The following is a 12291-nucleotide window of genomic DNA, read 5'->3' on the forward strand; positions in this document are numbered from 1 at the left end:
ATATTTTAAATAGGTCCTTTTTATCCCAAAGGGAAAAACTGGCAAAATGAATTCTGTTGTTTCAAGGTGTGTCAAGGGCAGACTGTTAATCTTCCAGTTCTCTGTTGGCTTTGGGATGAAAACTCACGGGAGGTTGATGCAGCAGGCCTGTTGAGAAACTGGAAATCTCAAACAGACTGTTTTCTTTCTTTCTCTGGCTGTAGATTTGATGACATCAAGGGTCAGGAACACTGATTTAGGAGACCTCACTCAAACTGGCTTAGGTAGGCTCCCATGGTCTCAGGTTCAGTTTTTCTCTGCTCCATGCTCACCAAATGTTCTGACAGCTGCCGAAGCTTTATTCTTTTCCTGCAAGAAAACACAAACATGCCCTCGACCCCAAATTAGGGTCTTCTCCACTGTCTAGTGCATCGATGTCTTCATTTGACTGATCAATAGTTGCTTAAGTTCCATCATGCCAGAATATGTCTGAAGCAGATTGCTCACTGGCATTCACATTTTAAAATTTTTGTTTGAACTGTTGAAGCTGGACCATAACAGTAGAAGGATTTGTCTACCCTCCTTAGTTAACTATCTAGGTGAATTGGGATCACCATCTAGATTATTATTAGATGCTCTTTAAAAAGGACATATCCATTAGGTATTTCCCAAAAACTTCTGAAAATCACTCAAAGATTGAAAACTATACTGTGTCACAAATAACTTTTGAAAATTGTTGGAAGACTGTGAGCAGTCTTTCCTAATCTAACCAGTAGAGCTCTCACTAGCTGACAAGGCCTCATTTGCATCTTAACTTTTCTGTTAAGACATTGACCGACTGTCTGGATGTTCCTTTTGGCTATATCTAAAGCAATTTAGGTAGCTTTTTTAACTATTGTTTAAGGGATTTAAGTATCCTTTTAATCATATAAGCAGTTCACATTCATGCATTCACAATCACATTTCATATATACTGGTGTGGCCACACCATTTATTTAGAACATACATCTTTCTGTCATCCTTTTTCCCTAGGTCATGATTAGTCTGTTGAAATGAAACTTCTGTAATTGAAATCTATGTAAAAGATCAACTCCAGCCAATCCTTGAACTAAAAAAGTTAAAAGTCCTGTATGCCCCTCATCATTCCTCCATTTGAGCTACAGTCAGGGTGTACAGCCGTATCTACTCCTTGTAACTCTGTAGATGCAAGGTAGAGAGGCCAGACTTTTGGCCAAAAGTTTTTAGAGATGACTCACAAAATTTACCTTAAATGCAAACAAAATTTTTACATTCTATATACCTTTGTCTTTTCCTTTTTTTTACTTAATATCAGTTCCTCATTTACTGTTACCAATTTTTTGATTCACCCATATTTTTTTTCCTGAGACAGGGTTTCTCTGTATTGTTTGGAGGCTCTCCTGGAATTTGCTCTGTAGACCAGGCTAGCCTTGAACTCAAGAGATCTGCCCGAGTGCTGGGATTAAAGGTGTGCTGGGATTAAAGGTGTGTGTTATCAATGCCCGGCTATTGACCCATTTTCAATCTACCCTCCAACTGAGGGTGATCTCTCAGGTTCCCCTTTCTTTCCTGACCTTTGTCAGGCAAAGGTCTGGAGATTTAATCTGGTACCCCTAGCTTGGTACCCCTTTTTAATACACCCTCATAGCCTTACTTGTTAGCCAGCCTTTTAGACCTCTCATTCCCCTTTACTTTCCTGACCTCAGTGGATTAGGTGAAAGGCTGGAGATTTTTTATTTTATTTCTTAGTTTTATTTTACCTTTTTTTTCCGAGATAGGGTTTCTCTCTATCATTTTGGAGGCTGTCCTGGAACTCACTCTATAGACCAGGATGGCCTCGATCCTACCTACCTCTACCTCCAGAGTGTTGGGATTAAAGGTGTGTGCCACCAACACCCGGCTCTCTGAAGATCATAGCGAACATCCTCCCAATCTGGGACATTTAAGCCTCCCTCAGTAATGAACCATGGACTCACTCGTTCAATCCATTTTAAAAAGCCTTACATGGTTTTAGTCTTGACTGGAGTCCCCAGTTCTTCAAGTAACTTTTTTACTTGATACTATAATTTAAACTTCCAGGGACTATTTCCCATCGTTTCTTTTCCTATTTTCCCCCATCCATCCCTGGCCGGCAAAAGGGACGACCCTGTCCACTTACCTCACTTTCACATCTCGGTGGGACTTCCAAGTGCTGTGCCCACTACACAGCCTGTATCTGAGAATGTGCGGAGGGTGTCAGGATTGATGACACAGAGACCAGAAGGCTCCTCAAGAAAGCTCTCTTTTGCTGGGTGGTGGTGGCATATGCCTTTATTCCCAGAACTCAGGAGGCAGAGGCAGGTGGATCTCTGTGAGCTCGAGGCTGGGCTAGACTGACAGCCTCCAAAACAATACAGAGAAACCCTGTCTCGTAAAAACCAAAAAAGAAAAAAGAAAAAAGAAAAGAAAAGAAAAAAGAAAGCTCTCTCTTTTATTCCTATCCTGGCTGGTTATTATATACCCTGACACCAGAGGCGGCAGTGGGTAGGTCAGAAAGAGGTGGTTAGTCTTTGGAAAAGGTCGAGGTCAGGGCATTCCTGTGGGCGAGCCCTTTTGAGGAACTTTTTGCCCTGGGTACTGTATTGTTTTTAGTAAACATGTTTTTAGTAGACATTGTCTTACAGCTGCCTACTCCCAGCTCTGGCCAAGGTCTGTTGTCCCCACAATTGAGATCTTCATTAAAGCAATCAGAAGATGCTTTATTAAGAGACACATCTTCTCAATGCACTAAAAGCTTATCTCACAACACTTAATGGAGAGGCTTGGTAGGTAGTCCCATATTTCAAGCACGCTGAAGGGGGCATATTCATGATGAAAATTCTTACATTCAAGAAGATGAGAACTAGAATGTGAGAGTTTCCAAAAAGGTATCCTGGGACAACATAGGAGCAAAGATAGAAGCTGAAAAACAATGAGTATTTGGGTATGGAGTTATGGTATCTATTCAATCAAGAAGAATACAAAATGGTAAGTAACCTAGGGTAGGAATCACAGATGAGGAAGGAGACCATGGCCCATGAAAGCCTCTTTTGTTTACAGAAGATGAAAATGAGGTTTTGAGAGTCTAAGTCTGCTGATTAGGACACATCCATGCCTTCCTAATCTCTGGTGGAATTTTGCACTAAAACCATTTAGGCCTGAGCTTTGTTTGGTAGGGAGACCTTTGATGACTGCTTCTATTTCCTTAGGGATTATAGGTCTGTTTAAATTGTTTATCTTGTCTTCATTTAATTTTGGTATGTGATATCTATCCAGAAAATTGTTTCTTTCCTTTAATTTTTCCAATTTTTGTGGAGTACTAGTTTTTGAAGTATGACCTGATGATTCTCTGGATTTACTCAGTGTCTGTTGTTATGCACCCCTTTTCACTTCTGATTTTCATATTCTACCACTGACTTTTGGGGGTTTTATTAGAAAAGGGTTTTTCTATCTTGTGGATTTTCTCAAAGTATCAACTCTTTGTTTCATTGGTTTTTTTGTATTTTCTTCTTAGTTTCTATTTTATTGATTTCAGCATTCAATTTCATTATTTCCTATTTTCTACTCCTTCCCTAGTGACTTTGTTTCCTTTTGTTCTGTAGCTTTCTGGTGTTTTGTTAAGTCACAAGTGTGAGAGTTCTCCAGTTTCTTTATGTAGGCACTTAGTGCTATGAAATTTCTTCTCAGCACTGCTGTCATAGTGTCCCCTAAGTTTGGGTATATTGTGTGTTCATTTAAATTGAATGTGTGTTTGGGGATGGAGTTATCGATTCAGCCAAGATGAGTACAAAATGGTAAGTAACCTGGAAGCACAGATGACAAAGGAGACCATGGCCCATGAAAGCCTCTTTTGTTTATAGAAGATGACAATGTGTTTCCAAGAGTCTAAATCTGCTGATTATGTCACATCCTAATCTGAGGAACAGTGATAATAGTAGTCATTGTTCCCTGAATGCTCCCTGCATGTTCACAGAGAATGCTTCCTTAGCCTGTTAATAGAATGAGAAGTGAAAGTGAGGAACATCTCCCCGGGAAATGGCCCTGAGAGAGGAAACAAGAATTCTTTTCACCTAATGAGCTCCAGCTACTGCAGACTTCCTTGTCATCCTGGGAACTTTTCCTATCTGGAATTGGGTATGACCCCACTACAGGCATAGGTAACAGCAAAGGAGCAGTCTTTGAAGATAAAATGGAGGGTAATTCAAAACCTCTGGATTCTCTTCTCAAATAGATCTTGGACTTTTTCTGTAGGCTCATGTAAGCCATGTTCCTTCATTGACACCCCTCCCATATAGGGAGGGTTGAAAAAGTCATTTGTGCCAATGTTGGCTGATGTAGACTAGAATGTCTCCCTTCTAGTGAAAGCACCTTAGAATACAGTTTATTGGTCACATATCACATGATGTCACACAACAAAATATGTAGGGCCCCAGCACCTTAGCACAACTGACTCCATAATAGAAGTGCCATTCAGGGTGTAAAACTCAGGACATAGACAGAACCACCAGCCAAAATGAAAACAAGGGCTCAATTAATCAAAATCCATAGTTCTGAGAAAGTCTCAAAATCTTGCTTTTGGACCTCTGAAGGTCTGTTCATAGCTAACTGTTCTTGTTAACTGAAGTATGTCAATCCAGAATGTAGATTTTGTGCTTAAAAGCTCACCCTGAAAAAGGCTTGGGTTACACTGGGACCCCAAACACCCAATGTGGTTGCTGGATTGCTAATAAATACTGTGTATTGGCTTAAACCTGGCTCCACACAGTCTTCTCTGGTGAATACCCCACAAAACAAGGTGAAGGTTTTTCCTTGGGGTTTGTCTTCTCAAAGAATCCAGTTGGTGGGAAAACAGCTCAAGCAAAACTTGAGATTTTAAGTCTTTTATCCCAAAGAAGAAGTTGGAGAGGAGCAAGACAGTGAATTCTATGCTTCATATACATATTTACAAGGTGGGTGGTATATCCTTTTGTTACAGGGATCTTGGGTGAGGGTGCTTGTCTGTAGGTACTGCTGAATTCATCTGTGAGAGGGACAAATGATTCCACATTCTGGAAAGAAGACCCCCTCAGACAGAAATGTGAGATTACAGTTAGAGAGAGGAGGCACTGACCTTAGGCAGCTAGAGATCTGAGTGAAGGACGTGAAAGCAGGCAGCAACCTCAGAGTGAAACCACAAGACAACCTAAGGGTCTCTCACAGAAAGTAACAGTTACAGATCTGTCACAGATTATGAGGACTGCTGACAGAGAGCAAGTTACTGATAGACTTGGGAACAAAGAAGCACCACCAATCACACACATAAAAAAGAATATAAAGGACAAACTTGATTAGAGCAAATGAACAGTTCCCAGAGAAGGGATGGTAAAGCCACCAGAGATGGGAGTCACACCAGGGGCTCTCAGTTTGACTTTTTATACGCTGCTGGGGGTCCTCCCGGTTCAATCCAAACTTCCCCTCCTCCCTGATTGGTCCTGCCAGGGCTGTATTCTCCTGATAGGCTCTTTTATCCTTTAGTAACAGTTTCAATCTCTCACGTGGGGGGAGGGGTGGGGAGAATTCCGATGGGGCAAGGTGGGGGGCGTGTAGAATCCTACACAAGGGAGGATTCCTGGGAATAAGGAACAGCCTGGATGCTATTTATTAGATGGCCCCTGTTGCATGACATAAATAAACAGTGATCAGGAAGCAACTGAGAATCTGAAGAGGGTTGAGAGTGTGATTCAGTAGTATAGAGTTTGACTAGTATGCACAAGGCCTTCAATTCAGTCAAGGGTCAAGTTTTCCATGGATGGGTTCAAGTATCCTTGGTGCTCCTACAATTTTCTCACCCAAATCATGGTGGTCTACATCTCCCTTTTAAGACACTTCTTCCCTGCTTGTTCTTAAAGCAGGTCATCATATAGTTCAGGTTGGCCTGGAAGTCACTATGTAGTTGAGGCTAGTATCCAACTCATGATCTTCCTGCCCCATTTATGAAGTGCTGAGATTACTGATATATATTACCACACCACACTACTATTATTGCTTCTGGCTCTGTTCTTGATTTTCATGCCATTTTGACAGGAGAACTTATTATGCAGCACAATCTAGGCTTAGACCCACAATTTCATGGAACACACACACACTACAATAAAATAAAAATTACAAAATAGACTTCTGGGATTCTGAAACGATGCCAGTGAAAAATTCTATGTGTGATGATTTGAATGTCCCCTCCAAGATCCATGTTGAAATTTAACTGTCATTTTGTGCTGATACAGACCTTTAAATTTTCCTAGGGAGGCATGAACAAATATCTATTACCCCACGTAAAGAACCAAAGACCCACCAAGGCGATGATGCCACCGATGTCCAGAAGCCAACAGGTTTCTTAGGGGTCCTTACCCTGTATGGGTAAGAGGTTACCTACAAGAGCATGGATGATCTGAAGGCAGCTATTTAGGGAAAGCCCCGCACAGGATAATTCACAGATGCAATCTTCAAGTTGCAATCAGGTGAGAGAGTTTTGTCACTTCAGCAGTCATTGCTGCTTTTATAACCTTGGGGAGGGAAGAGCTTTGTATATCTTGTTTCAGGAATTTCCTGAGATTTGTGAGTTCTATTTCTGATCCAAATCTTTTTTTAAAAATTATTTTTATATGTGTGGGTTGTTGTTTTCTGCACTGCACAGAGACTGAGCCTTAGTCAACTGCTGTTTCAGGCAGCAATTATGATTTTGAAGTTACTGCTTCTCTGGCAGTGGCCTGGCTGTTCAGGGTAGAGCTTGGTGGGAATTCTGTTCCCTCAGGCCCTGGCTCTTGTTGCTGTTAAGGTAGATTTAACTACATCTCTCTCTCTCTCTCTGGCTCTCTCTATCTCTCTCTCTCACACACAGACACACACACACACAGACACACACACACACACACACACACACACACACGCAAACACATACATATGTACCTCCTCTGGTCTGCAATAAACTGACGCTCCTCTATGCCCTCATACAGACTCAAGGGGAGACAAAGAGAAAGAGAAGAAGAGACAGTAGAGAACCCCTACAGGGATCAGAGAGCATAATCCTGATTGAATTTCCAAGCCTAGTTTGGGTGTGGCTTGTAGATGGGCGTGGCCACAGTTCAGCTCTGGCAGACCATAAAAGCGGTTCAACTGTGCAAGCAGGCACCTGTCCCAGTGACGTCCCAGGAAGACTGAGGCAGTCAGAGGTGACGCTTGGTGGCCAAGAGACATGACTGGAACGGAATTGGGAAAGTCTGAATCCGTGTGTGCTGATGCCCTCGGCACTTCTCCGTCCAAGCCAAAGCAGCTAGGAGAGCAGAAGGGAGAAGAAACAGGAGGTAAGCCCGGCAGGATCTCTGAGGCCTCTGCAGTGAGAGAAGGTGGGGTGTGCATGGTAGCAGGCATTTGACAGACTGACGGGCTAGGGAAACAGAAGGGACGGGTCTGAGAGAGATGACGATGTGGGAGGCTGCACTGGGGCTACCATGGGGAATCCCAAAATAGGTCGGTGCCCGAGGGGTGTTGGTAGGCCGGGTGGGTGAGCAGGCCGGAGTTTGCACTAGTAAGGTGCTGGTTACTTGCCAATGGCTGTGCCGTGCTGGCTGCTGAGATTTCCCTGGCGTCTGGATGTTCAGGGGTGGTACTAAGTCAGTTAGTTAGTTACTGATTTAGTTAGGCAAATCGGGAACATCCCAAGTAGCTGCAAAGCCGTGTAGGCCTTGGCAAAAGAGGCAATGGAGACTCTAGGGCAAGCAGAGCGATTATCTAATCAGTCTTGGATCAAGGCCTTGTCAAGTGACATCTAAGAATTGCTTGGGGAGAAGGCCTAGGGTCTAATCACTGATCACCTCTTCTCACCTCAGGAAAGAGTGGACAGAGACATAAGGTAAAGGAGCCTAGGCACATGGGAACTAGGCCAAGCTCGGGTGGTTCGTCCCGCAGACTTCAGCAACACAGCGCAAGAGGCCACCTTGAAGTGAAGAGGAGGGCGAGCCTACCTCCCGACAGAGACAGAAGAAGGCACAAGCCCGAGTCTACCCCAGGAAAACAACACTGGGAAAGAGGTAGGTGTGGGCTTGGCCGTGCGGGGCTCAGGGGTGAGGGCAAAAGAGCCTCAGGAGGTAAGCAAACACTGGAGAGGGAGGACATGGGTGCTCATCCCTGGCTCCATCCATGGGGCATCAAGTGCTAAAGAGCTGAGAGGACAGACAGGATGTTGGATGTGCCCTGCCTCGGGCCTGGTGAAGCAAAAGGAGCCCCTTCCGTAGCTGTGAGGGTGCGGGGGTGGGTGCTGAATTCTATGGGGTCTCCAAAGTGAGTAACTGACTCTGTCTCTGCCACAGATTCCCATTCCCGGCACACAGGACAGCGCGTCAAGGACAGAAGGTCCCACCCAAGGTCTCCTGTGAGGCCAATCAAGCGCAGACGGTCTGGAGACACCACTGCAGCTGCAAACAACTCTCCCAGGAGGCGCACACAACATTTTCCAGAAGCCGGCTCTTCCAGGACACCCTCACCGCTGTCCAGAGTCATGGCACGCATGGGTGCCTTGGAGGTGGCTCTGGAAGAACTGCAGGCCCCAGGCGGGGCCTTCCTGGCTGAGCCCTCGAGCAGCAGGGAGCCCGGGGTCTCACAGCGGGCATGGCTGTCTTGGCAGCTGTCGCATGCCGGGGCAGCGCTGCACTGGACGATGCACACAGTCAATGCCATCTTGGCTGAGAGGCTTGGCTTCCCAGATACCCAGGGCCTTGGGCCGAACTGAGCCGAGCCCTGCCGAGCCTTGCCGAGCCCTGCCGAGCCCGGCCGAGCCCAGCCGAGCCCTGCCGATCCCAGCCGAGCCCAGCTGAGCCCAACTGAGCCCAGTAGAGACCTGCCGAGCCTAGCCGAGCACAGCTGAGCCCAGCCAAGCAGATCCCAGATGACGACATGAGAAGACGAAAGATGAGAGAAGAAAAGGGAAGACAAGAGAAACAGCATGTCTTGAGCCCAGATGAGGAGCCAAGAGACTCCACCTCAGAGCCTTGAGTCTGGTCGGCCTCAATGACACATAACCTGAATCTGTACGGTCCCCTGGAAAGAAGAGACACTGGAGACTTGGACTGTGCAAAGAGACCTTCGCTGCTGGTGACTACATTTCTACCTGCACGAGCTTTCGGGAAAAGACTCTGGAAAAGGACCAGCTCTTAGAATGAAATCGGCAAATGGAACTTGGAGACATCCTACACACACTCTCCCACTCCTTTGGACAGGGTCACTCACTCATGCCAACTGGGGCTTGAAATTAGTTTCTTTCTGCTGGACTCGTAGGAACTGCCTGAAATCCAGACTGGACATGAGATCAGAAAACGGCACTGCCATCTACCTCGAACATGTTCCCTTGGTTATTGATCAACGTTGGGCCAACAACCACACACACTTCACCAGACTTTTCCTTCTCAGAGAGTGGGTCCTTGAGCTGGATTAAGTCTCACCCCTCGTTAAAGATTTAGGTTGTTGCTTTTTTGAATATGCAGGAGCATTTTTGTTTTGTACAGCTTCATCATGCCTCTGTTTTTCACTCTTTTGTTTTATATTGTATCAAGATTTGATTGACTAACATAGAATGCTTGAGATATCCCTTCATCGCTCAATAAAGGATGTATGCTTGTAACTATTTGTCTGTGTTGATTCACTACAAGTAAATCATAAGATATCTAATTTCCTTCATTCTCTCTCTCACTCCATCCCCCCCTCTCTCTCTTTCTCTCTTTGTATGAGTGCTGTAATTGTGTGACTTTGCATGTGTGTATCTGTGTGGGAGTGCATTCCAAACGCCTCCAAGTTAGGGATCATTTCCCAGCTTGTGAGTGTCATTGGTTTCCTTCCTCCATAAGTGTTCTGTGAGTTGAACTGGGACCATCAGATCCAGTAGACAATCCTGTTAGTTTGTTGGAGCCTGGGCCTCAGTAGGTGGTTCTGCATGTCCTGTAACTTGCTCTGTACACGCGGCTGGCTACTTATTGACATACATCGGAATGCCTGTGACTCCTGAGTGCCTATAATTAAGACCTGTTCAGACAAAATACTCTCCTAGACCTGAAGACCTCTCTTCTTTCCTTCTTTCTGTCCTTCCTTCCTTCCTCCCTTCTTCCCCTCCTTGCCTCATTCATTCCTTCTTTTTCCCTCTTTCTTTCTACCTCCTTTCTTTCCAGTCCCAGGCAAAAGGTCTCATGGTGGGGAGAGACACGATAGGCTTGACAGCTCTTGTAAAACAGAGCATTTCATTGGGGCTTGCCTGCATTTGCCAACTTAGTCCATTATCCTTCATGATGAAAACATGGTGGCACTCAGACTGGCATGCTGATGGAAAGTAGCAGAGAACACTACATCTTCATGTCCAGACAGCAGAAAGTCAAAGTCCCTGAGTATGGCTAGGGATTTTGAAACCACAAAGCCAACCAACTGAATTCACACACCCTGACCACTGAAATATGGACTGAGCTACTGTAAGACCACACCCAAAAGCCTTCTCCTGTAGTCGCTATTCTATGCTGATTAAGCAGTGAACTCTATAAGCATGGATGGGCCATTGATTCAAAGCCATTATAATCCACTCCCTGACAAACTTAGCCTTGTAGTAGAAATGCATTCGGTCAAACATCAAGAGTGCTTACACTCTATCATAGGGTCACCAGTGTTGACAAAAAAACCTCTGCAGATCAAACACACACACACACACACACACACACACACACACAAACAAACAGAAAGAGCAAGAAAAACACTTTCAGAAAAGAAAGCAGTTCATTATATCGCCAAAATGAAACAAAATAAAATCCCTTTTCTGTGTACCAGGAGCACAGTAGTAATGTAATTTAACTGTGCTCAACAAATAGGAAACTCCACCCCCAATTACATAGAGAAGGGATTATCTGGATCCAGAAAGACGATCCCAGCCATAATCCAATTTCATGGAAACTAGAACCTTGAAGTGTGTGAGGTCTGTCGCTGGATGTGGTAAAATGGCGGAAAAATCTGCATATGCACACCGGAGCACAGGAACACACACACAAACACAAACACACACGCACACACACACGGAAACACACGCAGATGTACCTCCTCTAGTATGCAATAAACTGTCGCTCCTCTATGCCCTCATACACACTCAAGGGGAGACAAAGAGAAAGAGAAGAAGAGACAGTAGAGAACCCCTACAGGGATCAGAGAGCATAATCCTGATTGAATTTCCGGGCCCAGTGTGGGTGTGGCTTGTGGATGGGCGTGGCCACAGTTCAGCTCTGGCAGACCATAAAAGCGCGTCAACTGTGCAACAAGGCACCTGTCGCAGTGACGTCCCTGAACGACTGAGGCAGTCAGAGGTGACTCTTGGTGACCAAGTGACATGGCTGAAACCGAATTGGGAAAGTTGGAATCCCTGTGTGCTGATGCCCTCGGCACTTCTCTGTCCAAGCCAAAGCAGCCAGGAGAGCAGAAGGGAGAAGAAACAGGAGGTAAGCCCGGCAGTATCTCTGAGGCCTCTGCAGTGAGAGAAGGTGGGCTGTGCATGGTAGCAGGGATTTGACAGACTGACAGGCTAGGGAAACAGAAGGGACGGGTCTGAGAGAGATGAGGAATGTGGGAGGCTGCACTGGGGCTACCATGGGGAAATCCCAAAATAGGTCGGTGCCCGAGGGGTGTTGGTGGGCCGGGTGGGTGAGCAGGACGGAGTGTGCACTGGTAAGGTGCTGGTTACTTGCCAATGGCTGTGCCGTGCTGGCTGCTGAGATTTCCCTGGCGTCTGGATGTTCAGGGGTGGTACTAAGTCAGTTAGTTAGTTACTGATTTAGTTTGGCAGATCGGGAACATCCCAAGTAGCTGAGACTCTAGGGCAAGCAGAGCGATTATCTAATCAGTCTTGGATCAAGGCCTTGTCAAGTGACATCTAAGAATTTCTTGGGGAGAAGGCCTAGGGTCTAATCACTGATCACCTCTTTTCACCTCAGGAAAGAGTGGACAGAGTAGCCAGGTCAAGGAGCCTAGGCACATGCCACCTAGGCCAAGCTCGGGTGGTTCGTCCCGCAGACTTCAGCACGACGGCGCAAGAGGCCACCTTGAAGTGAAGAGGAGGGCGAGCCTACCTCCCGACAGAGACAGAAGAAGGCACAAGCCCGAGTCTACCCCAGGAAAACAACACTGGGAAAGAGGTAGGTGTGGGCTGGGCCGTGAGGGTCTCAGGGGTGAGGGCAAAAGAGCCTCAGGAGGTAAGCCAACACTGGAGAGGGAGGACATGGGTGC

This window comes from Mesocricetus auratus, unplaced genomic scaffold (genome assembly GCF_017639785.1).
Source record: "Mesocricetus auratus isolate SY011 unplaced genomic scaffold, BCM_Maur_2.0 Super-Scaffold_6730, whole genome shotgun sequence".
NCBI lineage: Eukaryota > Metazoa > Chordata > Mammalia > Rodentia > Cricetidae > Mesocricetus > Mesocricetus auratus.